Below are 25,656 nucleotides of genomic sequence, written 5' to 3' on the forward strand. Positions count from 1 at the left end.
CGAGGTGGATTCTTCTTAGACTTTTAAGAAATCATGGAGGAAACCTGAGACCCTCGACGAAAGCAAGAGACTGTTCTCTCCTTCAAAGCCCTGGTGGCAGAACAGCCTCCCTATTCTCATTTTCATATACACTATTCTTTATATAACATGTAAGCCCATAGTAACTGTATATTATGCTTATTTATTGCACTGTTCGATATTATTAAATGGAAGTAGGACTCAGCCTTCTGGACACTGCAAAACAAGGGTCTTCAAACTGGGGGGCCTGAAGTGATCCCGGGGGGGGGGGGGGGGGGGCGCCAAACTCTGGCCAAAAGAAATTCGTACAGATAACATGCCTTTGTTTTAAGCAGAAGCATGTTATTGCAGTTTTAAAAAGGTAACCGTACTTAACTGCAATGTTTAAATAGGTTTAGACCTATTTAAGCATTGGCATCTTTCTAAAATAATTGTGAAAAATTCTGAGGGGGGCCCAATGATTTTTTTTCAACTGGGGGGGGGCGCGGCATTAAAAAGTTTGAAGACCACTGCTGTAAAACATTCCTGCTTTTGAAGTGACTTGCTTTAAAATGCTTAAACTACTTGTTTGCAAATTACAAAATGCCCAGTCCCGTGGCGACCCCTTCCAATTTGCAAATAATTACCACCACCCTCGAGGTGTCACTAAAAAATGAATGTTTTGCAACCACAATTCGGTCGCAAAACATTCATACACAGCACTGCAATTCAGTATTTGGAAGAGATGCACTAAACTCACCCCTTCCAAATACCGAATCGCGAAACACACATTGTGATTTGGTAACATGTTACCAAATCGCAATTTCTGCTCTACATATGTAAAAGCTTTTTGCAAACTGGACATTTCTGACCACAAAATTACTTTTGTACATATGGCCCTAAGTTCTTTATGGTGTGCAAAATCCTTATAATATACAGTAGGCGTGTTAAGCTGGGGGAGTGGTGTCATTATCCTCTCTGTAGTTGAGATCCCTCAATAGTAGACGAGTATAATTGGGTACATATTACAGCAGCTATATTCTCTATAAACCTGAGTCCTTGATGGTAGGAACATTTCACCATGAATACTTTCATTCATTATTTTTTTAGTCATCAAAAACCACAATGGTAATGCATTATTAGCAGGACAATGGTAATGCATTGTTAGCAGGAGCGGCGCGTGGCTGGGCGGGTGGAGAAAAATGAATACTAAAACAACAAAAAAAACGTACCTGAATCCGCCACCAACATGCAGCTCCTTTTCCTGCGTCGAAGATTGGTCGGAGCGCCCAGCCAGGGCACTCCTAGGCAGACTGGGAGAGTCTGCCTGCCCTTCCCAACCCTGCACTGCGTTGCCGGGAAGGACAGAGCTTAGTGCGAATGTATGTTTGGCTGGCCTGAGACGCAGCTGGCCAAACATACATGTGCACTGAGGGGGAGTGCTGAGTACTCCCCCTCTGTGCTCGTCAGACCTGTGGCCCCGCCCCTTCTACAATACAACGATAATAAACATAGATTATTATTGTTGTATTGCAGAAGTTTGGCAGCTGTTGGCGGGTGGGGGTGGTGATGGTCCTGCACCCTAGCGGAGGAGCCGCCCCTGATTATTAGTGCTCACCTCTGTGCTAGCCTGACCACTTGAGGGTAAATCATCCTCTCCCTGTGCATTCTCCTTTTCATTATCTATATTTAGGAGCCCACAGTGGTACAGCAGCAATGTGGTACACTCTTTTATAGCTCTTTATATATGCCCCTACACTGAATGTTTGAACAGCCACCTTTTGTGGTGTGCCCTGTACATAAGTCTTTGTTTTAGAAACCTTGATGGTATTATTGATGGTATAGTATTGTCCTTATTTTCACCTTTCTGTACATTGCCCTGTAGGTATCCACACACATAATGATAGAATAGCCTCACTGTGTGCATTTTCCTATATAATAATACATGACATGATTATCTGGCTGGTTACTGGTCTGTGTAAATTTGAACATCTCTAATACACAAAGTAAACTACACTGGCTGCCACATTTAAATTAAGGCTTTGTGGTTGATTCACTGGGTCGTCTACCAATAGGAACTCCTAATACTTTCTCAAATGTTTAACATCCATACCCCTCAAGAACCCCAAGAGTTAGATGGCTCTCCCACTGAAATATTCACACTACAGGAAGAAAACAGCAAACGCGTAGCCTTTCAAATTCTCTAGAATTCTATAATTATTGTGTATCACATGTTTTTTGGGGAATAACGTAGATTCTGGTGGTTATTGACACCAAAATCTGACTGTTGCAATATTAACTGGGCATCTTCTTCATGATAAATATAGGCAGTCTTCATTTGCTGATATGAATCACAAAATGTAGAATTCTGATGTGTGGCAACAGGGGTTACTGCACCTATGAACATTTATTGGCCCACTAATAATGATGGACCGTGTGTATCAGAACATTACTTTATAGAATGTCATTAGTGCAGATTATTTTATAGAAATGTGGGCCTCTGAGTTTGCAGTTTTCTTGCCTGTGGATAATTCTCTGAAAATAAGATCTATTTAGTTTAAAAGATCTGTGTGTAAAAGAAAACAACATTCGGCGTAGCGCAAAGAGGTCTAACATGCGTTTAATGCAAAATAGCCAGCAACCAATTAAAACATTAAGCAAAGCAATTGCCATTTCAACGGACCAGCCCTTCGCCCTTGATCAGCAGGAGCATGTAATGCTAAAAGCAATACATTTTTTGCAGTACAAGTGAAGGGAAATAGGTGCACACAATATATAAACCTGTAGATATCTGGGATGAGCAGGTGCCAGGATATATATGTGGCAAGGAATGTGAGAACACCTTGGGTGAACAATACAGTTAACACTATCAGAAGCTGAATCTACGTTTTTCTAAAATCCTCGCTTCCTTCTGCCAACTTCAGAACGAGGCTATCATTTACTAGTAGGATCCAGCAGAAATGTGCTTTCCATCACATGGAATCACAGAAATGTAGTTCTTACAAACAGCAAGTAAATGTGCAGTGTTTGTAAGGATCTACTGGGCTTTAAACTAATAGAACAAACAAATCACAAATAATTAACAAAGTATGTCTATGCACATTAGGGCATACAGGAGCGTTGGCATTTTCATAATATACATATATGCATGAAGGTATCTATGCAAGTTAATTCGCTTCCTCCGGTGTTTCCCAGTGGAACATCCTCCATTAACAAAAGCAGTCTGGCTTTTAGTGAGGCCAGTGTGCTGAAGCAGAGGCCTCTCTTGTGCTTGTTTTTAAGTGGTGAAATATTACCACTTCTATGTGCCACATCCTTACCTGACTGCCGCCCTGTGCAGACTTGCACAGAGTGATTTGACAGCGACAGCTCACCTGGAAATACCGGTTCTGGCTGATCTGCATGCTGCCTACGCAGCCAGAGTATATTTCGGCTATTGATTCTGGCTCGTTAGTATTACTCTGCTGGAGGTGAGAAGAGTAGCTGCTCTCTATGTGCCATGCACACTGAGCAGTGCACCACAGTGGGGCCCCAACAGGTCCCCAAGCCTGTACTGAGATAAAGCTATCAACAGTGCAGAAGGGTTCAGTGGGGTTGGAGCCCGGAGGAGCCCACTGAACCATGGTCATTGCTGTATTTTTGTAGCTACACAGCAGTTATGAAGGCCGCTTTCCTTGCTTGGTCTAGGGCCAGTAGCACGCTTGCTAGGCCACGGAGGCTGTCTTTTGGCTCTACGTAGTAGCTCTGGCCTTTCTCCCAGGGTTTTAATGTAGTGATATTGAAAGTACCTGTGCGTCTCCTCAGATATCCTCAGATATCTTTCAAGGAAAGCCTTAACTGGCTGGACCTATCGTGAGTCCATTAAACCTTATTGGGGCCCTCTGATATTTTGACTCTTTTGGATAATCTGTAATATTTCAATTTATTGGGAAGCATTCACCTTTTTGGCACAGAAGTTGATACACATTTTGTTTTTAGCAGTTACCGCTCATGGAAGGACTATATTCCAGACCTGTTTGTGAAATTGAAATTATGCCTGGTAAATGTCCGAATTTCACTTTTTGCAAAATTCAGAAAATGTAATTTTACGTGAGTTAATGTAAATTTTGCCTGCAGGAGACTGGTTTAAAAATGTCCCTTGAAGAGAACTTTTATGCTCCCAAAAGTCTCCTGCCTCTATCTAACATGACTTTTTTTGAGTGAGGTTTGTTATTGTGAAAGTTAAAAAAAAGGAATCATAAACTATGCTGGCAAACCAAATTCTGTACTATAAGTGCAATTTTCACACACTGCTAGCTATTAATCTGAAAGCTCATTGGCACTCCTCACTTACGGAGTGTAGAATAATGATGTTGAAAGTGTGCTTGACTGCAGGGCTAAAGGTAAGCACCCGCTTTCTTTCTAGGTTTCACTACTCATGTGTGTCTAGATGTGGCTGTGGTAGACCGTATGGAGATGGGGTAACAAACACAATTAGTTTGGTGGAGTAGAGCTAAAAGAGGGACAATTTGTCTGCTCTGATTAGCAGGAATCGTTGTCGAGTACTGATGTTTTTTCAGAGAATGTTGAGTTTGTCCAAAGTGGGGTTTTCCTTTATGGAAGATGTGGTCTCACACACCTATCGTTTCATCATTGACCACTTCTCCCCACCCTAATAGGACAATGCCACCAGGGCGGACTAAACCTCTTGGCAAGACCTACACCAGAAGGAGTTCTTATATATAAAAATACTGGACAAAGACAGGGATCCAGATCGAAAAAAAAATACCTCTTGGACGACTATGAGGACGTGTGGTGTTGAGGTCGCCCTCTCCTTTCTCTCTCTGTCGTCTATAGGTATTGGAGATGGGGTAAAACATTGTCTTGACATCTCTGCCAGGTCTTTGGGGTAGGGTTTGGGTTGTGTATATTGGGTCTGGCTGATGAAAGTGAGGGCGTGGTCTCTCCTCTTTCTGTGAGGTGGGAAGTGCGGGGCCATGCTATACTAAGTGGGACGCAGTTGTAATTGTAATTGTAATCGTATTTATATAGCGCTTACTACCCCTGACGAGGCGTCGAAGCGCTTTTCGATGAGTAGCACGCTACTCCGGAACCCAACAAGAATTAGTGATGGATTAGTATCGTTAAATAATGAGTACAGTTTTTATTATTATTATGAGTTAATTTGAGCCGCGGATATGAGAGTTTGTTAGTTAGACTGGAGTAATGGAGGGGTGGAGGAGGAAATAAATCCAGAGGTGTTAATTGGGAGTATATCCTTCATTTACTCAACCCAAAGGCTTGGGATGAGTAAAGGGGGGTGGAGGGGGAAGAGTATGTGGAAGGGTTAGGGAGAGCATAGTAGCAGGGTGAGATGAATGCAGGAGAATTTAGTAGGGTTGTGTGGGAGGTCACAGAGGTAGAGTGAGGTTTGGTGAGTTAGATGTGGAGGGAAGAGCTTAGGCTGAGATATTTAGGAGATGAAAGTGGTAGAAGGGATTTGGGATGAGTCAGAGTGAGAATGGAGGATAGTTTGATAGAGACATGACATAAGAGTGATGAGTAGATAAGTGTGATAAGATGAGAGCAGGAATTCATAGATATCTAGTATAACAACCCCCCCAAAAAAAAAAAAAAAAAAACAGGAGCCATGCAATGATCCACGAAACATGCCAAGCACAGAAACAACATATACACATACATATATATATATATATATATATATATATATATATATATATATATATATATATATACACACACACACACACACACATATGCACATACAATACATAATTAGCATCATGGGTAAAAAAATACTTAGTCAGACAGGTTTAAAGAGTGTGTGTGTATTTTATTGTTATGACATAGTAGCAATACATATTTTCCAAAGAAACTATAAATAAATAGAAATATACATATAATCTGAAAAAAATATTTATCCACATAGGCATATGCAGTTCATAGTTGTTTGAAAAAGGTGGTTATGAATGAAAGAGCCAACTCTTGAGTAGTTTTCTGAAGACAAGAAAGTTATCTGTGGCTCTTATAGTTGGGGGTAATGAATTCCATAGTTTGGCTGCTTGGACGGAGAAGGATGTACCACCTATAGTCTTTTTCTTGTATGGTGGTGTTCTAAGGCGGGGTGCCAGTCTTGAGCGGAGGGTTCTTTGTTGGATGTATTTGGTCATTTTCTTTCTGATAAAAAGCGGTCCTGTTCCATGTATAGGTTTATGGGTGATACAAAGCAGCTTGAAAGTGCATCTTCTGGCAACGGGTAACCAGTGTAGTGCTCTCAAGGCAGGGGAGATGTAGGCTTGCCGCTTTATATGTAGTAGTAGCTTGGCTGTGGAATTCTGGATACGTTGTAGTTTTTTCATAACAGATAGAGATGATCAATGGTAGAGGCTATTGGCATAATCCAGTTTGGATAGTACAAGTGAGATGTTAGCTTGCACCTTGTGTGGAAATCCGAGGTGGGGGAAGATGCGTCGTAAAGTCTTTAAGGTGATGAAGCTTGTGCGTGCTAATTTGTCTACTTGGGCATTCATAGTTAACTTGGAATCCATGGTGATTCCTAGGTTTTTAACTTCCTTGGATAATTGAGGAGGTGGTCCGAGATCGTCAGGCCAGACGCACAGAGAGTCATAACTTTTCCAGTCACCACATATGAGTATTTCTGTTTTGGAGGTATTTAGTTTGAGATGGCTCCAGGTCATCCACTGATCAACGGCTCTGAGGCAACTGAAGATTTGTGAGTTTTCAATGTTTTTGGGGTCTTCTAATTTAAGTAGTATTTGTGTGTCATCTGCATAGTTGTAGCATGTGAGATGGAAATCATTGATCAGTTCTGGTAAAGATATCATGTAGATGTTGAAAAGCAAAGGTGAGATGATTGACCCTTGGGGGACCCCTGCTTTTGTGAGGTAGGGTTCGGACGAGAAGGGGGGCGAGTGGATGATATTTGCTCTTTTTAAAAGATAGGAAGTAATCCAGTCGAGAGCAATCCCTTGTATGCCAGCTTCATTCAGTCTTTGAGTTAGGGCATCATGGTCAACCGTATCAAAGGCAGCCTGTATTCCTTCTGTTTTTTGTATATGAGACAATTATGTATTAAACTGTGTTGACATGCAGTTAGAAACAAACACATAAGGACCAGTGAGGGTTTAAAAGATTTGCAAGAACAGCAAGATAGCTAAACTTCGGAAGGGGATGTCAAGTGAGACCTTTCACTAGATTTAAGAGCGCTTTTCACTGAGCCGAGTTTAAAAACAACCCTGAATAAAGCAGACTTCATCCAGGATGTGAAAACATACCAAGGTCTGGCAGAGGCATTGTGCTATAGTTGCATGTATACAGTGCTTCAGGTCCTGTCGAGATTTTGTACTGGTAGCAGGCTATTTTGTGGAAATGTTTTTTTTTTTTTTTTCTTTGTTAGTGTTTTATAAAGGGAGAACCTTCTACTCTGTGTCTCCAGTAGCGGAAGATAGAACCCGCTCGTCACAGTCTTATACGGATTACGCTCCAGTACATCATCAATTCACCTCCAGGAAGGATTCTAGATTTTTTCTGCTATGGAATCTCTGAGCGCAGAGCCTTCCTTTATCTTTGCCAAGCCCAAGAGTTAGGGTGGCTTGTCCTTTCCAGAAGCTGAGCTTCAACTGGGGCACCTGCTACGTTTATATTTGTAAGTGCTTCCTGTTGAGGTTTAGTTTCTGTAAAATGAGCATGGTAGTTCATGGTAGTTGCACTCCCTTCCATTGACTCAGTGTACAAATGGGACATCTGATGAAGATAGTTGCAAACCTGTTATATGCCTTTCTTTCCATGTCTCCGTTGCCTTTAATTTGCAGGATGACATTTCACGTTTGCTGTTAATTTGTTAAGAGTTTTGAAAATGGACCTAGTTTGTGCACTGAACTGCTAGCTTTGCCGGGTAACAGAGGACAGACTAGTCATACACTCTCTACACTGAGTTTTATGGAGCGACAGATTCCATTCATACTAGGCGTCCTACCTAAGCTGCTGTTACTAGAAGTGACTGAATTAGTCTAACTAGGGGCCTGTCATCCTCCTTATAAACTCCTAGTGCAAAAATGAGATCTTTGCTTGGCAGGGTGCTCTGAACTTGTAGAATAGTTGGTGTGATAAGGAAACATAGTTGTTTCCGTCCTTCATCACTGGAAGCCACATGGGTTGACACCCTGCCAGCTCAGCTGAGGTGCTTTATCTGCTAGGATTGGGTACTACACTAACTCTCCACAGAAGACCATTCTCCTCACCCATTATCAGTTGACCCAATCTTGGTTTCTGAAGTAGTAAGCTAAAAAAAAAAAAATTTGAACTGTACAGATGAAAAGAAGATGTCTTTATTTTGCTGCAAAACAACCTATCTGCTTCGAAAAATATCACAATACTGAAGAAACAATACCTGAACCCTTTTGTTGGAAATGTGTTTCTCAAAGCCTATGTGCAAATGTTCAGGTTTTCAATGGGAAAATTTAGAAAGCCATCCTGGTGCCAGTGGCTTTGAACCCGACACATCCAAGAAGATATCCAGGTTTTTGAAAAAGGACTGGTGCTCTAGATCCAGGTTTTTATTTTTCGAAAGTAACATGAGGTTTTATTTAAACACCCTTTTCCTCATTATTCCTTAATTAGAATTAAGAAAGCTTGAGCGGGCTGCTTGTATCATTGTTTTAGAGTGTTGTCTCTGGATCTGGTGAACTGAGTCTGATCCCGACATGAATACTGCTAGTTTGAAGTTTCTGGAGTCATGGTGATCACCCTGATTTTAGGTTGAGCTTAGGCAGTGCACAAGCGCTGTCTCTCGACATATTGTAAGGTACTTCTGTGGGCTTTCACCAATCCCATCTCACGACCATCACTTACAATCATTCGTTGGCCTGGCTTTCAAAATTTCCTTGATTTCGTAGGTAAATGCTTTACATTTGTCCCACCTTGAGGCTGCTTTGTTACTGCCTTGGAGAGTGACCTTTTTGCATGGATTACTGCACGATTGGCCATATAGCTTTGTGTGGCTCATTACTTTTTTCTTTTGCCTCTCTGCTTCATGCTCTGTGACCATATGTTGTTTCTTCCTTGTGCTTTACATGAGTACCACTTACGTACGTGAAGTTTCATATAGCGCAAACTCGATTGAGGGATCGCTTTACATGGGTATCACTTAGGTACAAGTGTAGCAGTTGAAAAATATAGAAACAGGTGCATTTAAAACAGAAAAAAACACAGAAATCCTCAATTAAGCTCCTCCTGCACAGCAGGATTGCTGATACTACAATATTCACAGCACTCGGGAAACTCGCCCCATAATGCTTTGCGGGCATTTCTTTTTCAAACATTGTTTCCCATAACTCAGCCTGTGATGTTCCTACAACAATGGGACCACCACCAAACCTTTCAGCACAACATAGTCTTTCTGTCTACATCATCTCTGGGCCCCCACACTAGGTTGGGGGGGGGGGGGAGGTCAAAAAATGGTACCCTTTCCCAATTTTCAGTGTCTTTTTAAGCACTCATGGCTGGAACTTTTGTTATACGGCTGGGAGTAGTTTGCGGTTTAAAGGGTCTTGTTTGAAATATTATTGCAGTAGGCCTGTCAAGCCTCAAAATGTGTAAAGCACTACACCCCCTAGGGCTTAAATATATGAATACACTGCATTACTTTTTGACATTTTCTTTCCATGTGGTTATGCTTTCTAGTGGCTGACTATACAGTTACATGACCATATTTCTTACAAATGCTATTTTTATTGTGGTGTCCTCTAGGGGCTGTTCCGAGCATTACAGTAAAGATACAACAATATTTGGTGCACTCTGGCACTTGCCCCACAATACTTTGCGGGGCATTCCTTTTACAAAACATTTCTGCACACAACTCACTGTGTGGTGGTCTAGTACAATGGGCCTACCATCAAAATGTTCAGTATGACATGCTTTTTCTGTCTAGATCATCTCTGCATTCCCACACTAGGTTGGGGGGACCCCAAAATAATTACCCCTCCCACCATTCAATGTCTTTTTATGCTCTCTCATGGCTGGTACTTTTGTTTTACAGCTGGGAGTATTTTGTGTTTTAAGGGCCTTGTTTGTAATATTATTCTAGAAGGCCTGCAAGGCCTGAAAATGTGCACTGCACTATGCCCTTTAGGGGCTAAATATATGGATACCCTCCATTACATTCTGCCGTTCTGTTTCATTTTGTTATGCCCTCTAGGGGCTGATTATATGGTTACATGACCATGTTTCTTAAAAATGCTAACTGGGTCCCTGCACTAGGTTGGAGGGAGGGAAATAATAATTAAAAAAATATAACAAATATTGGCAATATTTTTACTTTGTGCTCAGGTAGAGGAAGAAGGTCCATAGAAGTGCTTTTAGTTATATGCAGGGCCACTGGAATTATGTGACAGAGAGGATCAAATTATGCAGAAGGGTTGACCAATTTACGTGGCAAGAAATGTCCAGTTACGCATTTACAACTCAAATAGCACTAACTCAAGCAAATGTGAGACCTATTGCATTGCAAATGCATGTTCCCTTTTTAAGGTGAGCAAGTGATGTCTTTACTCACCCACACCTTGCATCTCCTATTCCTATTTTAGCCTCTTGCAAGAATAGAATGTACATTTTTATATTATGGCTGTGTTCTGCAGTGTTCCTCATTTCCACTGGGTGGGTCAACCCCTTTGTATTTAGTGAGACAACTTTAAGGCAGGTCATATGTGGGTTGCTTGGGAAAAAGGATTCGTTTGGTGAACAGCAACTGTATTTGTTGTGAAAATAAGCTGAGCCCATACTTAGCGTGGGACGTCATGTTTCATAGTAACCTGCTTCAGAGATTTGTTTGCAGACTCCGTCATCTGGATTGCACAGTAATGTTGCTTAAGATGTTTGGTGTGCACAACCTGTCAGAATAGAGGATAAGGCTGATTTAACATTAAAGGAAGTAAACAAAGATAAGCCTGAAAACTTCGAATGAATAAAATGTACTTGTAAATAAATAGTGACTTCAGAGGTATCCCGGTGCAAGCTTGGAGTAAACATCAAATGTAATTCAGAGCCAAACGTGTTGAAGCAAACTTTGAAAAGCCAATAGATCCGGGGTAAGCTGACAGTCTTTTGGTTTTGTAATGGTTTTGTAAGATGCTACTATTGGGGAAGTTTTTAGCCAAAAACATTTGCTAAGAATAACTTTTTTGGTCCCCAATACACATATTCGCATAGTATTTCCTGGCAAAGAAGGGAACTACTTTACTGTATGCTGTAGTGAGTGGGGTAAACATGTGAATAATACTACAGACCACTAGATGAAGAGGGCTGACTGAAAGCACCCATATACAAGCATGTTATAATTTTATTAAAATCAACATAGTCTTGGCTAATGCCAGACTCAAAAAGGCAGATGTTAAGGGCTTTGCCACTGCTTGTTTTAACATGCAAACTCTGAGTGGAGGTTCTGCCTCCCTCTTTGTAAAATCTGATCCTTCCCCCATCACTGAGTCATGCACGTGTTTCATATGTGTTGTTGTGCTCTGGATCTAGGTGTACTTGCGCGGTATGGATATTCAATGATTGACTCACAATTGACTCCAAGTTGCCTTGTGGACATGTTGGTCCTCGCCTAGTTTTCCCCCACGGGTCTATGTCTCTCTCTTGCAAGGGATTAGAGAATCCAGATCAGGTTTCTACCTGTTCTTAAAACAAATGACTGACAGAACCGGTTTTGGCAGCTGGTCACGTTTACCCAGGAACCTCTACTAATGACTTGGCCCTGTTAAGGGGGTCTGTGCTGTGCTTTAGCCTAATCCCCACACTTGGGCCATTAGTCGGCTCCCCTGTTTGTGCTGTACCAAGGACTAACTAGAACTGGCAAAGACTTCAGCCAGAAATGTTGTACCCCTCTCCCTAGTACTTGACTTTCTCGACCATTCCTGTTAAGGCGCATAAAATCTTTGATAAAGCCAAAAGCGAGGCAAGGTGCTATCACAGGTCACGCTCCAAACGCTTATGCTTTCAGAGAAGCTGGGTATGTGCACATATCTGTAACCACCAATGTGGCGGAGTTAATAGTGGTGGTGTACCTAGGGTGTCAAGTACCCAGTGCAAGCTAGAAAATCGGGTCCTTTACCCATGATAGGATCATTTAAAAGAGCCTTTATTGGGGTTTATTGGGCCATAGTGCCACTGCACCTCCTTCACTGATGATTGGTACACCCCTGGGTAAAGAAAAGATAGGATAACGTCCAGGAAGAGCATCTAATTAACAAAAAACATTTCTTTGGTAGTTATAAAAGTAAAATATCGAAAAATATGTTGTGTTCCAGTGAAAGTCATTGTAGATGAGTGTTAATTCTTAAAATCATGTAAGTTCATTGAAATGTGCGAACAAGTGAGAAAGTTCCATTATGGTATTTACAAGACTTTTGGGACACTGAAGCAAACTGAGATATAAATGGACAGTGGCTGACATACAGAATCGGGACAAATCGGAAGAGTTACTGTTGCCTGTTCCTTATCTGAAGCGGAGTTTGAATTTTTTACAGTGACATTCGTCTCAAAGTTTGCTGTGTCCCAGGACGGCTCCATGGGGGTGGACGGGGTAGAGAAGGTTCCAAACAATTTGTTGTCCTCACTAAAGTTGTGTCTTGCTCAGACTTTCAATTCCCCAATTTGTGGACCTAGAAAAATCTCCTTTTTTGGTTGTCAAGAAGCCATCACCTGCTAACCTCACTGAGAATGTGGTCCTCAGCTTCCCAGTACCCAGTGGCACAGTGCTTCAAAACTGCGTTTTTAGAAGCTCTTCATCTAAGCCGTCCTTCTGATATACGGCATCCGCCTCCTTCTCCCTGAGGTCATGGTCCTTGATCCTAGTGCTTTCTCACAGGGTTGTTACGCCCTAAGTCATAAGGCAGGCAGTGCACAGCTTCAGAGGTCCTGAACTTCTGTGATGTCCCCAGCGGTGATAAGATGTTGGTTTCTGCAGCCATGGATCATGTTTATAAGTGCAGGAGTGCATAGCTGGCACTGGTTGGATTGGAAGTTTCACCACTTGACAGGTTCGTAAGGAATTTTTACCTTGAGTTTGAGGCTGTTGAGCCCTGAAGTAGGTAGAGATAAATTACCAGTCTACCTGATTTTAATGCACTTTGATACCAACCACAACCTAATGGAGCTGGTGAATAATTGGGGAAAAGTAGTCAAAATATTTGGGTTGAGAAGCCCTTTGTTTTTGGAGGGACACACAGACGGCTGAAAATGTCTCTGGCTTTCAGGCAGTAGCAAGGGGCCTCTTTTTGCCCTGATGTCACCCATTCGTGGGGAAATGACATAGAAAGAGACAGACAGAAGAAGGGTCAGGCTTTCTTCTTTCCCATCATCTTGTTTTGCTCTATTCCCAGAAACAGAAGGCGGATGGATTGCCCGGTATCTTTGACCTCCATGTGACAAATGCCCCAGTACACCCAGAGTTGAATATCATTATGGTTACTGTAGTTTTAGTTCATTTTGCAGTAACATCAAGGTACACACGAGGGCCTGACCCTACCTTAAGATAGATAGATCCACAGCTGACTTTAAAAAAAAGTAAAAGGTTTGTAGTTTACAGCTGGTCAAGCAGATGCCTCCAGGCATCGAAAATGTTCAATACACAAGGGCATGCATGATATATGTGTGTGAACATTAAAATAAACGTGTCGTCAGCTTAAGGCAGTGCTTGCACTAGAGACACGGGTAAATATTGTGCATAAAGTGTGAAATCTCAACAGCGAAAATATATATTTACCGAACAATGACGCCTTCCTCTATAGCTGTCCGTCAGGTTATTTCTAAAGTTCATAATCTCCGCAGGTGATCTTCAAAGACTGGCTTCTGATGTGTAATTCTGTTGTCGGTGATGGGATTTGGCCGAGGATTTGTTTTACCTGATGATGCCAACTTGCTTAGTCATGTGTTTTTAAAAAATAAGAGTACAGTCACCTTCCACTTCTTTCTCTTCTGTTTTCCTTTTGGTTGTAGAATGTTTCAAAGTGCTGTATAGTGTAAGTTAGGTGGCATGGAGGCGCTATATAAAACTCTGTTCTTTTAAATGCAAATGTATGTCAGCTCAAGCTCTGTAATTGTTCTGAGAGATCCATGTTTCTCTGTCTGCTATAGGTGTGATGCGGGCCTGAGTGAAATGTAAATCAATCAATCAATCAGGAATTTGTAAAGTGCACTACTCACCCATGAGGGTCTCAAGGCGCTGATGAGGCGGGGGGGAGGGGGAAGGTGCTGCTACTGCTCGAACAGCCAGGTCTTGAGAAGTTTCCTGAAGTTTCCTGAAAGTAAGGAGGTCTTTGGTCTGGGAGAGCGCAGGAACAAGAATAACTACACAAACAACCAAAATGCCAGCTATTTGCTGCAATTGTGCTAGCTGTTCGCTGCGGTTGTGTTTTTCTTGCTATTTTGTTTGAAAAAGTAAACTAAGGGCGCAGTTCATGCTAAAATGCATCACTAAATGACAGATTTGCATTTTGCATAATTACGTTAAGGAAAATTACGTGCATTTCGCAAACATCCTAAGTGTAATGTGACTTAAAAATTCTCTTTCAAAATCACTTTCATTTTTTTCTGCGACTGGCCAAAATACAGTAAGGACTGCCTCCAAGTATCAATGATCATTTTATCATTCTAGGTCGATAACACGAGCGCCATTAAGTTTCATGGCAATGATGTTGATTTATGGATTGTGGTCGTCCTTAGCCTGAGATGAGGTAAAAGAAGGTGAAAGGGGTTTGGCTTTCATTGAAAGTCCTAATTGTCTGTGTTCAGTTAAGCAGGGCTTTGATTTTGAATAATTTCCAGATAAAACAGCTAGTAAGTGCCCCTCTGCCCCCTCTCCACCCCCATCCATTCCTCTATTCTACCAGTACTTCACATTCTAATGTAAACACAGGGAATCACCTGGGTTGGGGCTGCTTTTGAATGTACTGAATAACTACAGCCAGTCTAGCTTTAAGGGAGCAACCCATAATATTCTTATAAGCACATACCTGATTTGCTGTTACACGGAAAACATTCTCTGTCACTCTGCCAAACCCTGAAGTATTGCGATATTAAATGGGTTTCTTTACAGCTGTGCCCGTAAAACATATGGCTTCTTGGCCAATACATTTAGAAAGTTTTCTTAGGGTGAGAAAAGATGGGTCTTTGGGCTCTTGAACCCCTGAATGTTTTACACTAATACCTAATGCGAAGTTAAGGTGCCTTGCCCGAATCTTAAACTTAACTGTTCTGAAATACACATCACTGTACATAAAAGTTTCTCTTGTGCGTGGGGTTTGAGTGATCCCCACCAGTCAGGGATTGGTTTCTGGAAATTGTAGTCCTGTTTGTGTCATTATACTATCAGGACTACAAGTCCCAAAGTGCAAAATAAAAAAACTGGACTTCATAGATCACTCGTGCAACCTTGGGAAACTAGTGAGCTATGCTATTTGTTGCAAATGTTTTAATTGAAGGAAATCAAGACTCCGAGTACCAGAATGCATTTAACATTCGCCCACAGTTGAGCCCTAGGTGACATGGAGTCTTCCGGTAACGTTAAGCAGCGCTCCAGTGCGGAGCCCCTCTATCGACCAAGGGGTGTCGGAGACCCTCCCAGGCCTTAAGGGGAAGATATTGCCTTACGGCATGTCAAGACTTCCTCTGCCTTGCGCCTGAGCCTGTCTTTGGTAAGAACCGCCTATGTGCGTTTGCAGTCTGAACACGATTCTCATAACTTGATATGTGAAATGCTGCCTTGGAGTGACGGATAATTCTTCAACTGGTAATTACAGGACACGTGTGTAATGAAGGCCTCATTTCCGTACTACAGGCCAAAGCGGTAAGCGTTATTAGGCGTAAGATGGCGGTGATGTCAGGCCACAAAAATGATCTTTCCAGGATGACGTCAGGGGTGGCTCCAGGCTGCCCTCCACGTGGCAGCGCCGCGGTTTGAGTGAATAAACTGCCAGACAGGAAGGAGCGGAAGAGATGACAGACAGTCCAGGGTTGCAAAATAGATTTTTGGAAAGCATCGGGGTAATGAATTGTAGTACTTCCAGGGTTGGACTGGAACAGAAAATTGGCCCAGCCTCAAATTCAAAGTGCCCCATTAGCAAACCAGATAGCAGAAAAAGTGTTCCACATTTGCAAGTCAAGGTACATTTGCAAATCAAGGCAGTTTTATACCCGTATGGATGACAGATTGGACTGAGCTTGCTGCAAGCAATGTTTGTGGTAATATCAGAGAAGTATGTAGTAAAAACAGGCCCACCACATCATAAAACAGGCAACATAAAACATGCATAGGACCAGCCTCCCCCAAAAACAAACAGCACCATACACTGATCTGTGAGCCCAGCACTTCGGGCACTGCCAGATCGGCATCTATTAGGCCAGTTCTTCCCTGAGAACCCTAATGTGTGTAACCAGTGTGCCATAATTAATCAATCTCTCTTTCCTTTTAAATGTAGGGTACCTATTTTCAGAGGGATGCAGAGGTCGCAAATTGCCAAGTGGGAGTAACACAACAGCCCAGGATTTTTCTGTTGGGGTGATATGATGCATGGTTCTCGATTTGCAGTCAGATTGGTGTCATGGTCACCAAACGGGAATTTAGCAAGCAGTGAAGAAGGTAGGCTCCTTCGTTTAGCATGACATACCAACAGGAGATATTTCGGGTCATATGGTGAGGACCAGCCTAAGCCCTTTCACCATGTTGGTGAGTGAGTGTACTCACAGTGGGTGCTTGACTGGAGACATTAAGAGGAATAGCTAGGAGGTGATAGTAGGCAGGGGGTAAGTGTACGGTACAATAGCATAAAAAGGGTGCCATAGTGCAAGCAAGGAAACTGGCTCCTTCACCGCTGTTTTGGGGTAGTAAAATGCAGCAGTTGTTAGGAATCAATGGGCCTCTTAGGGCCCTGGTGCTGCTGTACCTATAAAATCGACCCACCTCCCCGATAGTGTACTCTGGTGCTGGTAATGTATGTCCCCAACCCGATCCCAAGATAATGGGGACAGCAAAATGTATCAAAAATTTAGTGGGCTTTTGTGCCTTCTTTTACCCCAATATATGCTTTGGTGACCCCCAAAACTACGTCTTCCTTCGTCTTACAATAAGGTTAACAGATGACCTGGTGTCTTCGAGGATACAATGTGTATCTTTGGGTTTTCTTTCACAAATCATTGTTTAAGGTTTGTTAGTTCAAGTGGGTGGGTTTACAGGAATGAACCAGGACTACAACTCACAGAATACAGTAGGTTGTCAAAAAGACTGCACATCTGCCCTGCTTCCTTGGTACCATCAACCAAGATTCACAGTCAGGGTGCACCACATTAACTAGAGGTGGGCAAGCCACGGAAAGCTCGAGCAAGAAGTGTGGCTCAGTTCGCTGTTCTCTTTGAACGGGGTTGACCAGACATCCAGGATTTTCCTGGACAGCCCTGTATTTTTGTGGACTGCCCCGTTGTTCACACAGTTTTAATAAAAACTGAAAAATGCCCCAGTGTTGTGGAAAGGGACGGGTAAACGTACACATCACGGTTCAGGTAGAGTACGGGTGGCATTTCCTCTTGCCCTTTGGTTAAATCACTGTGGGGACAAAAAGTTAATCTTTTATATCTTTGTAAAGACTCCCCTACTATGCTGTAGTTTCTTACTGAAGCAGCACTGCAGGGTGTTGATGAAGGGCTGAGTAGCAACGAGAAGACCCTCAGGTGACGCCCAAGCTTGTGAGCTTTCCCTGTAATGTTTATTACAAGTGGGAGAGGAAAGAGGGTAGTTCATGAAAACGCTGCACTATTTTCCTTTAACTTGTGAAAAGTTGGTGCATCTTTCATGCTAAATCACTTTTCAAAAGGCGGTCCAGTATGTTTCATTTTCCGGAGCATATGGTAGCAAAAGCAAATATATGTTGCTGCATCTCTCCACGTTCTACCACCAAAATTTCTCCGCAGGTTTCAGCACGTCCTGGTTTTCAGAGAGTAGACTCCCTACAAAGGGATGCAAGTTTTCATTTATTTTGGTGCAAAATTAAACATTATCCCTAATATGACAGCAATTTAGTTAACACAGCTAAAACAGTTAATAATAGTTGCATGTAATCCACAATAGTGTCATATTGCCTGGTTTTACTACATTGATCCGTGCGTCTCAATCAGTGCAAAATTATAGTCCTACTTCTGTGCATGCAGACTGGTTTATTTGTTTGCAAAATCTGGTCACCTTACTTTGAATCAGGTGCCAAAAATGAGCTGTCTGTGGTTTCCCCGTCACCCTCTTACCTCCCCCCCCCCCGGTCGGCTGGATGGGAAACACAGGCAGTGCGCGAGGAGGAGCGCTTCCGTTACCAGCGAACTTGACCCTTGACCTCTTTTTCGCATTTCACGGTATCTGTTGAGGCCTTCAGGCGGTGGCGTAATGAGGTCTCGTGTGCTGTTGACCCCGCCTAGAGAGCTTGAAGTGGGGGGAGATCTTGGCGCTTCCAAAGGTGAATCATAGCCTCAAGGCCTGGGGCAGAGCAAGGGGTCTCGGACAATTGACTGCAGTGGATTTGTCTTTCTTTTTTTCTTTTGGAGGAGTAGGAGGGCGGCAAGTTCTAATTTGATGATACATCGAGCTCGGGTAACCCTTCAGGTACTTAAGAGGGTTAATGAATCAGCTCCCTCGCACCCTCCAAAGGTTGATAAACTAGTGTAATTTATTAATGTTAGCAATACTTGGATAGTTGCAGTTTTTGCTACCTTACAGCACAAGCGCCACAAGAGGGGTCTAATGCAGGGATCAGATTTGTTTTGGAGGTCTCCTTGGAAAGCTTTAGGGGATGTGGAGTCAGCCGAGCAATAGAGCCGAATAAAATTGCCACATTGTCACGTTGCCTCCTGTTGTCCTTACGACGAGCACATGGTTTTCAAGGCGTCTGAAGTCCAGTGCGTGTGCAGCGGTTGGCAGGTTACAGCATCCTACCCTCAGCGCTGAGGCGCACACACTCAACCTACCCAGCTATTGAACAGACGTGAAAAGGGGCGAGAAGGGCCCGCTGTAACTCTCTAGGTCTGCCCTGTGAGAACAGTGAGGTCGAAGCAGCGGCAGGATCCCCCCTTCCCGCCTCCCTTTCCTTCCTCCCCGCGCAGACCCGGGCTCTGCTCCTGAATGGAGTAAATGAAGCGCGGTGGCTCCTTCTGTGGCTCGCTCCAGCAGGCCGGGCGCAGAGGCCTCAGGCTCCGCGCGCATATTGTCCTCCCGGTGAGTCACGATGCGCGGTCGAGGCCTTGAGCCGTCCGCTGGGCCTCGGCACACACTCGGCCTGTCTCTCAGTCTCCGCCGTCCCTGTACGTCTTCACTTTCACTCTACCTGCCTCCTCTCTACTTTGCGTCATTCTCAGTTCCTCCGTCTTCTCACTTTTTCCACTCTTGCAAACAGCGTCTCTTTGCCAAAGACTGGCTTTCACTTTCCAAACCAAAGGTTGAAGTGGATAAAAAAAAAAAAAAAAAATACGTCTGGATCCTGAGTGCAATGGGAAGGCGTCATTCATTGAGTGTGGATGCGTGGCCAGGGTCATGGCTGAAGAGAATAAAATATTCTGCAACAATTTTGTTGGTCACGCACCTGCGGGGATATAATTAAGTTAAAACACCGGCTGATATCTTAACGTGAAAATAGGTAATAAGTTAATAACCAGCGAGAAGCTTAATTGGTTAACTAATGAATGGGTTTTATTTGTGTCAGTTAATTAAAATTGAGACAGTTAAATCACTAAAACGTGGCAGTAAAATCAGTTAAGAACATGTAAACACCAATCATAAAATAAAACACAATGATAAAATAATATTCCATTGCAAGTGTTAATAAATATCACTTTAAAATGTTGATCCTGCTGGAGTACCTATAACCAGCACAATTCAAATCCTGTGCTTCCGGGTGGCGGTAAAGATCTTGTTAGCAATTTTCCAAAGTGTGGCATGTACATGGGAACTGTAGTGGACATGCAAAATTGCAGGAAGAGACCCGATTTGACCTTACCGTTGGGTTTTAGAAACTCCGGATAGCAGCATATAGTAAGTGTATCATGGTTTCTCTTTTATAGTCGCAGAATCAGCAGGGCATGGTCCCTGAGGTTCCTGCCCACTCTAGCCCAAATTCATTAATTGGAAGCACCATGACTCGTGCTCCGAATATACAGTTCCTGGTCTCCTTGGTTAATGCTGACTTTAAGTAGGTTGCAGTTTCACTTCCCCCTATGATTTTGAGATTGAGGCTCCATAGTTGATGGAATGAACAGTTGCTAAGAGTGCTTTCCTCGAGCTGTATGCAGATGATTATTATGCTGGAGTAAGGGGCATTTAGGGCCATCAGTTCATCTAGATTAACATCTAAATCAAGAACCTCCTTTCCAAGGTATAAAGACTATGGATTAGTCAAGGTGACGTAAATCACTCCGAGAACCTTTTTTAAGGTAGGCACCTTGGTTTGGTTTGTTGTATGGCATAGAAATACTTGAGGAAGGCAGCCTTACTTTCAAAGTCTTCGAGGTGCAGTCCAAACTCCAAGAGAAGTAGTGAGCGTTTGGTATACTTTGAAAGATGGAGCAGCCTCCTGAATGCGTTGCACTGCGACTTATCCAACATGGAGTTAATGCCCCTGTGTGAGCATGTTAACCATAGGAAAGGTTGGGTAGCAGTTTCGCCTGGATGACTCTCATTATGGCCTCTGCTGTTGAGGAGTGTAGCAGGTGATAGAATCTGCATAGAGCAAATGTGACTGCATGGGTCTTCCTACTAATATGTTTAAGATGTACACTTGGTTTGCATGTGTCCATGAACCAGATACCAAGATTGTTGTATATGGATGTTGGAGAGATCAGTTGGTTGCCCATGCCTCATCTTAAGTTCCTAGTATTTTTATACCTGCCGAAAATCATCACCTTTGTTTTATCTGGATTCACCACCAATTTGTTCACTGTTGGTACAAAGCTCTTTGAGAGCATGCTGCAAACCAACTTTTGTATGAGCTTATAAAAGCAGATAGTAAGCGTATTGAATTATTTGGAGCATGAGGGAGCCGCTGTTTGATGTGATTGAGTTCGTCCTTGCAAGTGAGCGACCTGTGTCCACAGTGTAAAGATTAAACAACATAGGTGGCAGACACACCTTTGCTTTAGTCCCTGTGTGGTAGAAGTTTGTTTGGTTGCTGAATTGACTGTGCTGGTCTTGATGCAAACCCACATGTCTGAATACAATGAGATAATTGCTGTTAGCAAAGTGGCAGGTATAATCAATCTGTCTGCTTTACCAGAGTTGATTGTGGTCAATACTGCTAAAGTAGTAGAATAATCCACAAAGCAAGTAAATGACAGCAACCATGAAGGAATGGAACGCTATGTGTCATGTATGACAAGGCAATAATGTTGTCGATGGTAGAGGAAGCCTGTCTAAATCCAGTTTCATAAAGGGGATAATATTGGCTACAGTCACCCATGTCTCAAGTTTACACAGTAGAATTTTGGCACAGGTTTTAGCCTGTACATCCAGTAATGCGGTTAACCGATAGTTCCCTGCAATGGGAGTACTCCCTTTTTGTGAAGTCGATGGAGAATGGATCCCTTCCAAGACTGTGGGACCTCTACTCTTTAAAAGCAGTCCACGTACAGCGAATGAGGCAGTCAGCCCAAAAGTCTGTCTGGCTTGAAAAGCGCACCGGCGAGGCTGTTTGGGCCAGGGGCCTTATTGGTTCTCATGGCCTTGGTGGCCTTATACACAGCATCATAATTAAATGTCGTATACCCAGTTGCCTCTTCCTCACTCTGCGGGTCTGATCGCTGCCTTATGTGAGCTTCACTGTGGCAGGCCGCGGAGCCAGGATCTGTTTATAGATTCTGTACATATTCTATCCATTTTGTTGCTTTTGATGACAGATTTATTATTCAGTGTAATGATGTAGAGCCAGAGATTCTTTTGGTTTTTGCAAGACAAGAGGGAGAATACAATTGTCCATTCCAACTCCCGCATAATTTGCTTTTAACTTCCACAGCAGAGTGCGATGAGCTTTACTTTTGTTACACAGCTGCTGTAAGGCTTCTTGGTTAGTTTTATCCTTACTGTACATTCTATCAGCAGTATTCAGGGTGGTTTAATTCAGTAGTGAACCGAGGGAGTTCTTCAGTCTGAATTCCTTAGTGCTTAAAGGGCAGTGGTTTCTCTTGCCCTCCAGATTTCAGAACATCGAGTCAGTAATTAAGTCCCAATCTCATTGTAGATTCCCAGAGTTGGAAAACGTTGCTAACGCTTTCTTCTTCCAACTGTTAGATAAATCCAACCCATTTTTCCCCACTTTAATTGCCTGACCAGCGAGTTTTTTTGCCTAATCCAGTGGGTTCACCTAAAATATTTAGTGAATTGCATATTGGGAGCTCCAGGTCGAACTCCATTATAGCTGGTTAGTGGGTGCTTCCAGTGCATTTCGTTAAGGTACAGAATTTTCATTTAGCCAGTAACAACACACTTACAAAGGTTTAGTTTGGTGTGGGAATGCCTCTAAATGGATTATTAACGTTTTAGCTGTTTTATTGCCAACTTGATTTAAATGCAAGGAGGTGAGTTCATAGATGTTTTGCCAGGCTGGTATATCCCCAGTGAGAAAGGGTTAGAGTTGCCGTGCAGTTCTACAGTACTCTCTAAATTGTGAATGTGCTTATTGAAAGTGGGAGTTTTTGAACATGACCTGAGAAAAAATCCAGATCTTGCCCTGATGACAATGTTATTATTGAACTAAGAGGAAAGTCAGTTGTCATGTATGCAGTATACATGGCCTAGATTCTTATTATCAGGGCCACTGTAATTATACGATTGAGCAGCCACAGCATTTTTAGCATATTTATAGATTTGCTGCATTTGCCGCATAATCCATCTGCTGCTTAATCTACAGATTTTAACAAAAAAATGGTTTCTACCTCAAACAGTTCAGAAGGGACTAGAAGTGCAGTGACACGTGATGCTGTGCAGTGGAAAGCACTTTGCAAAGACTGACTGGTCACCTGTATAGAACGAGCGCACAAGCTCTTTGACCTGTTGTAAGTATTGTGGTCTTATAACCATGCCCACCTCACGCCCATCACTTTCACTCATTCGTGGGCTTGCCTTTCAAAAATCCTTTGTTATCATTGGTAAATGCTTTACTTTGGTCCCTTCTTTGGGGAGGTTTTGATAGCGCCTTGCAGACTGACCCTTTTACATGGATAATTGCACGATTGCCAATTTGACTGTGAGCAAACTTATTTTTCCTTTTGTGTCACTCCTTCGTGCTCATGCGGCCATGGCGCTTTGATTCGGCTTGCTTATGTCAACTAATGTTTTAATTTTCAGTTTCAATTTATGTGGCAAGAAAAGTCAGTTTAGGAATTCACAACATCAGTAGCTCTAACAAGCAAATGTGAGACCTGTTGAATTGTAAATGCTTGTTGTTGATTATTGCTAAATTTGAGTGTTGATCTAGATCAAATAAGGTGCAACTAATTCCCAGACAGTGTTAACAAGTGTAAAAATGACAAAAATGACATAATACTATTATAAATGTGCAGTATTAAACCACATAATTTGTCTTTTCTTGCTGCACAATTTACTCAACCCTGTTGCATAATTTGGCCCTCTCCTGCCACATAATTCCAGTGGCCCTGTTTGTTTTACTTGGAGCAAGTTTATAAGCTAAGAAATCAAACATGACAGATTTATTTTATAGATTGCGCACCCTGAACCCCCCTCCCCAAAACACCACGCACGCAACCTTTGGCTTCATCCTGGACTCATCACTCACCATGATCCGCTAAGTCAACTCAGTCACATCCTCCTGCTTTAACACACTCTGACGTCGCCGGAAGATCTACAAATGGATCCCAAAGGACTGCCGCGAAATCGTAACCCATGCCCTGGTTATAAGCAGATTAGACTACGGCAATGCTCTCTACGCCAGTACCACCCAGAAGAACCTGAAAAAATTAGAGCACGTCCAAAACTTCTCCGGCAGAATCATCCTGGACATTCCCCACTGCTAACATATCTCCAATCACCTAAGAGACCTCCACAGGCTTCCCATAGAGAAAAGAATGAACTTCAAGCTCCTCGTCCACACTTACAAGGCCCTCCGTGACCTAAGACCCGTTTACCTTAACCACCGCATCACTTTCTACTCCCCCACCAGACTTCTCTGCACAACAAGCACTAGCCACCTTACCCTGCATACGGAAGGCCTCGACTGGTGGAAGATCTTTTGCCTACCTCGCAGCAAAGAGCTGAAACACCCTGCCCCTGCACCTCAGGCAGTCACCATCGCTACCTCAATTCATAAAGGACTTTAAAACCTGTCTCTTCTACTGGAGCTCAGAGGACAAGCCCCTTCGTGCTTTGAGACCCTTACGGTGAATAGTTGTGCTTTATAAACCCTGATTTCATTTCATTTGAAAGCGCTCTCCTATGAGATATTGATAATTATAATTATAATAATAGCCACACATCATGTTTAAATAACCACATTTTAAGATTATTTTATGTTATCCGCATCTGTAGTCTGGTAGCCGTTTGCGTATGGTTTTGGGATTTCCATCTACTGGCTGTGAATAGATGGTGGGGTACAGTTACTAGAGAAGTATAAAGCGTTTAGTATAGTAATGAATCATGCTGGTTAATGTAACAGTTAAACAGGTTAATTTCTCTAAAAATTCTGTTGCATTATGCATACGGATGGTTGTGACAAAGGACTTTGCATTTTTCTATTGAGTTGGGACACTTGTTCGTTGCCCAGACTATGCAGATTATTTTATAACTTGTGTCACTAACAAGGTAAGTAGCTAGAATGTGATGTGTTGCTGGTGGTACTATGGTACATTTAAGCTAATTTTAGTTGAGTTCTAAACAGTTATGTTGGTGTTGTGCAAGAGGAGTGCTGTTGGGTTGTCAGCGTTTTGACAACAGGATGTATTTGGTGTGTATTGTCTGCTTGAGACCGTCACGGTGTCTCTGCAACATCTTTTAGAGAAAGGCAAGCTGTAAGTGTGATTGGAGGGATGCTGCGTAGCCAGCATTATTGGATGGAAGTGCCAATGCCAAAGAGAAGATGGCCAAACTCCACGGTGTATCAAGGCCACCATATTTGGACATGTGTTGATAGTCTGTCCAATGTGGTTTGCTGGCTGCTCATTTGTGACTTCTCATGATGGCGGATTTTGTTGTAAGCATGATGATAGTAAACTTTGTAGCACCCCTGTGTCGTGGTGGGTGTATGCAAGGTGGTCTAATATCTGTTGCAGCAGTTTGCACGTTTGTTGCCACTGTGCTGTAGCATACATTACTTCTTGCTAGCAGGCCTTAGGGTTTCTTGTATACTTACATGCATTTACACAGCCGTAACCTAGCCGGGAGAGGGGGCGGGAAGAGGCACAGCTGCACCTTAGCCGGGATGTGGGTTGGGGGTGGGCACAGGGGAGTGCTAGGTATGCTCACAACCGAAAAATGTAAACTCAGGAGCCCCAGTAATCCATACTATTAAATTCAAAGAGTCGGGCTAAACTTCTCAAGACAGTGATACTAGCAAACAAGTACAATTTAACCGAACGAGTGAATTAACAGTTGAAGCAGCAATCAAA

At 42.8% G+C, this 25,656-nt stretch overlaps 2 protein-coding genes across 2 annotated transcripts in view; one reads left to right on the plus strand and one right to left on the minus strand.

The window, feature by feature from the left end:
* PUSL1 (pseudouridine synthase like 1) overlaps positions 1 to 1,378 on the minus strand; it is a 433,096-nt gene extending 431,718 nt beyond the window's left edge. Inside the window, exon 1 of the mRNA XM_069241083.1 lies at positions 1,230 to 1,378. The gene's annotated coding sequence lies outside the window, so the exon portion shown is untranslated. The remainder of the gene's footprint in view (positions 1 to 1,229) is intronic.
* Positions 1 to 25,656, plus strand: part of ACAP3 (ArfGAP with coiled-coil, ankyrin repeat and PH domains 3) — a 308,590-nt gene that overhangs the window by 20,860 nt on the left and 262,074 nt on the right. The window lies entirely within an intron of this gene.

The sequence above is a fragment of the Pleurodeles waltl genome, chromosome 6, assembly GCF_031143425.1.
Source record: "Pleurodeles waltl isolate 20211129_DDA chromosome 6, aPleWal1.hap1.20221129, whole genome shotgun sequence".
NCBI classification, from domain to species: Eukaryota; Metazoa; Chordata; class Amphibia; order Caudata; family Salamandridae; genus Pleurodeles; species Pleurodeles waltl.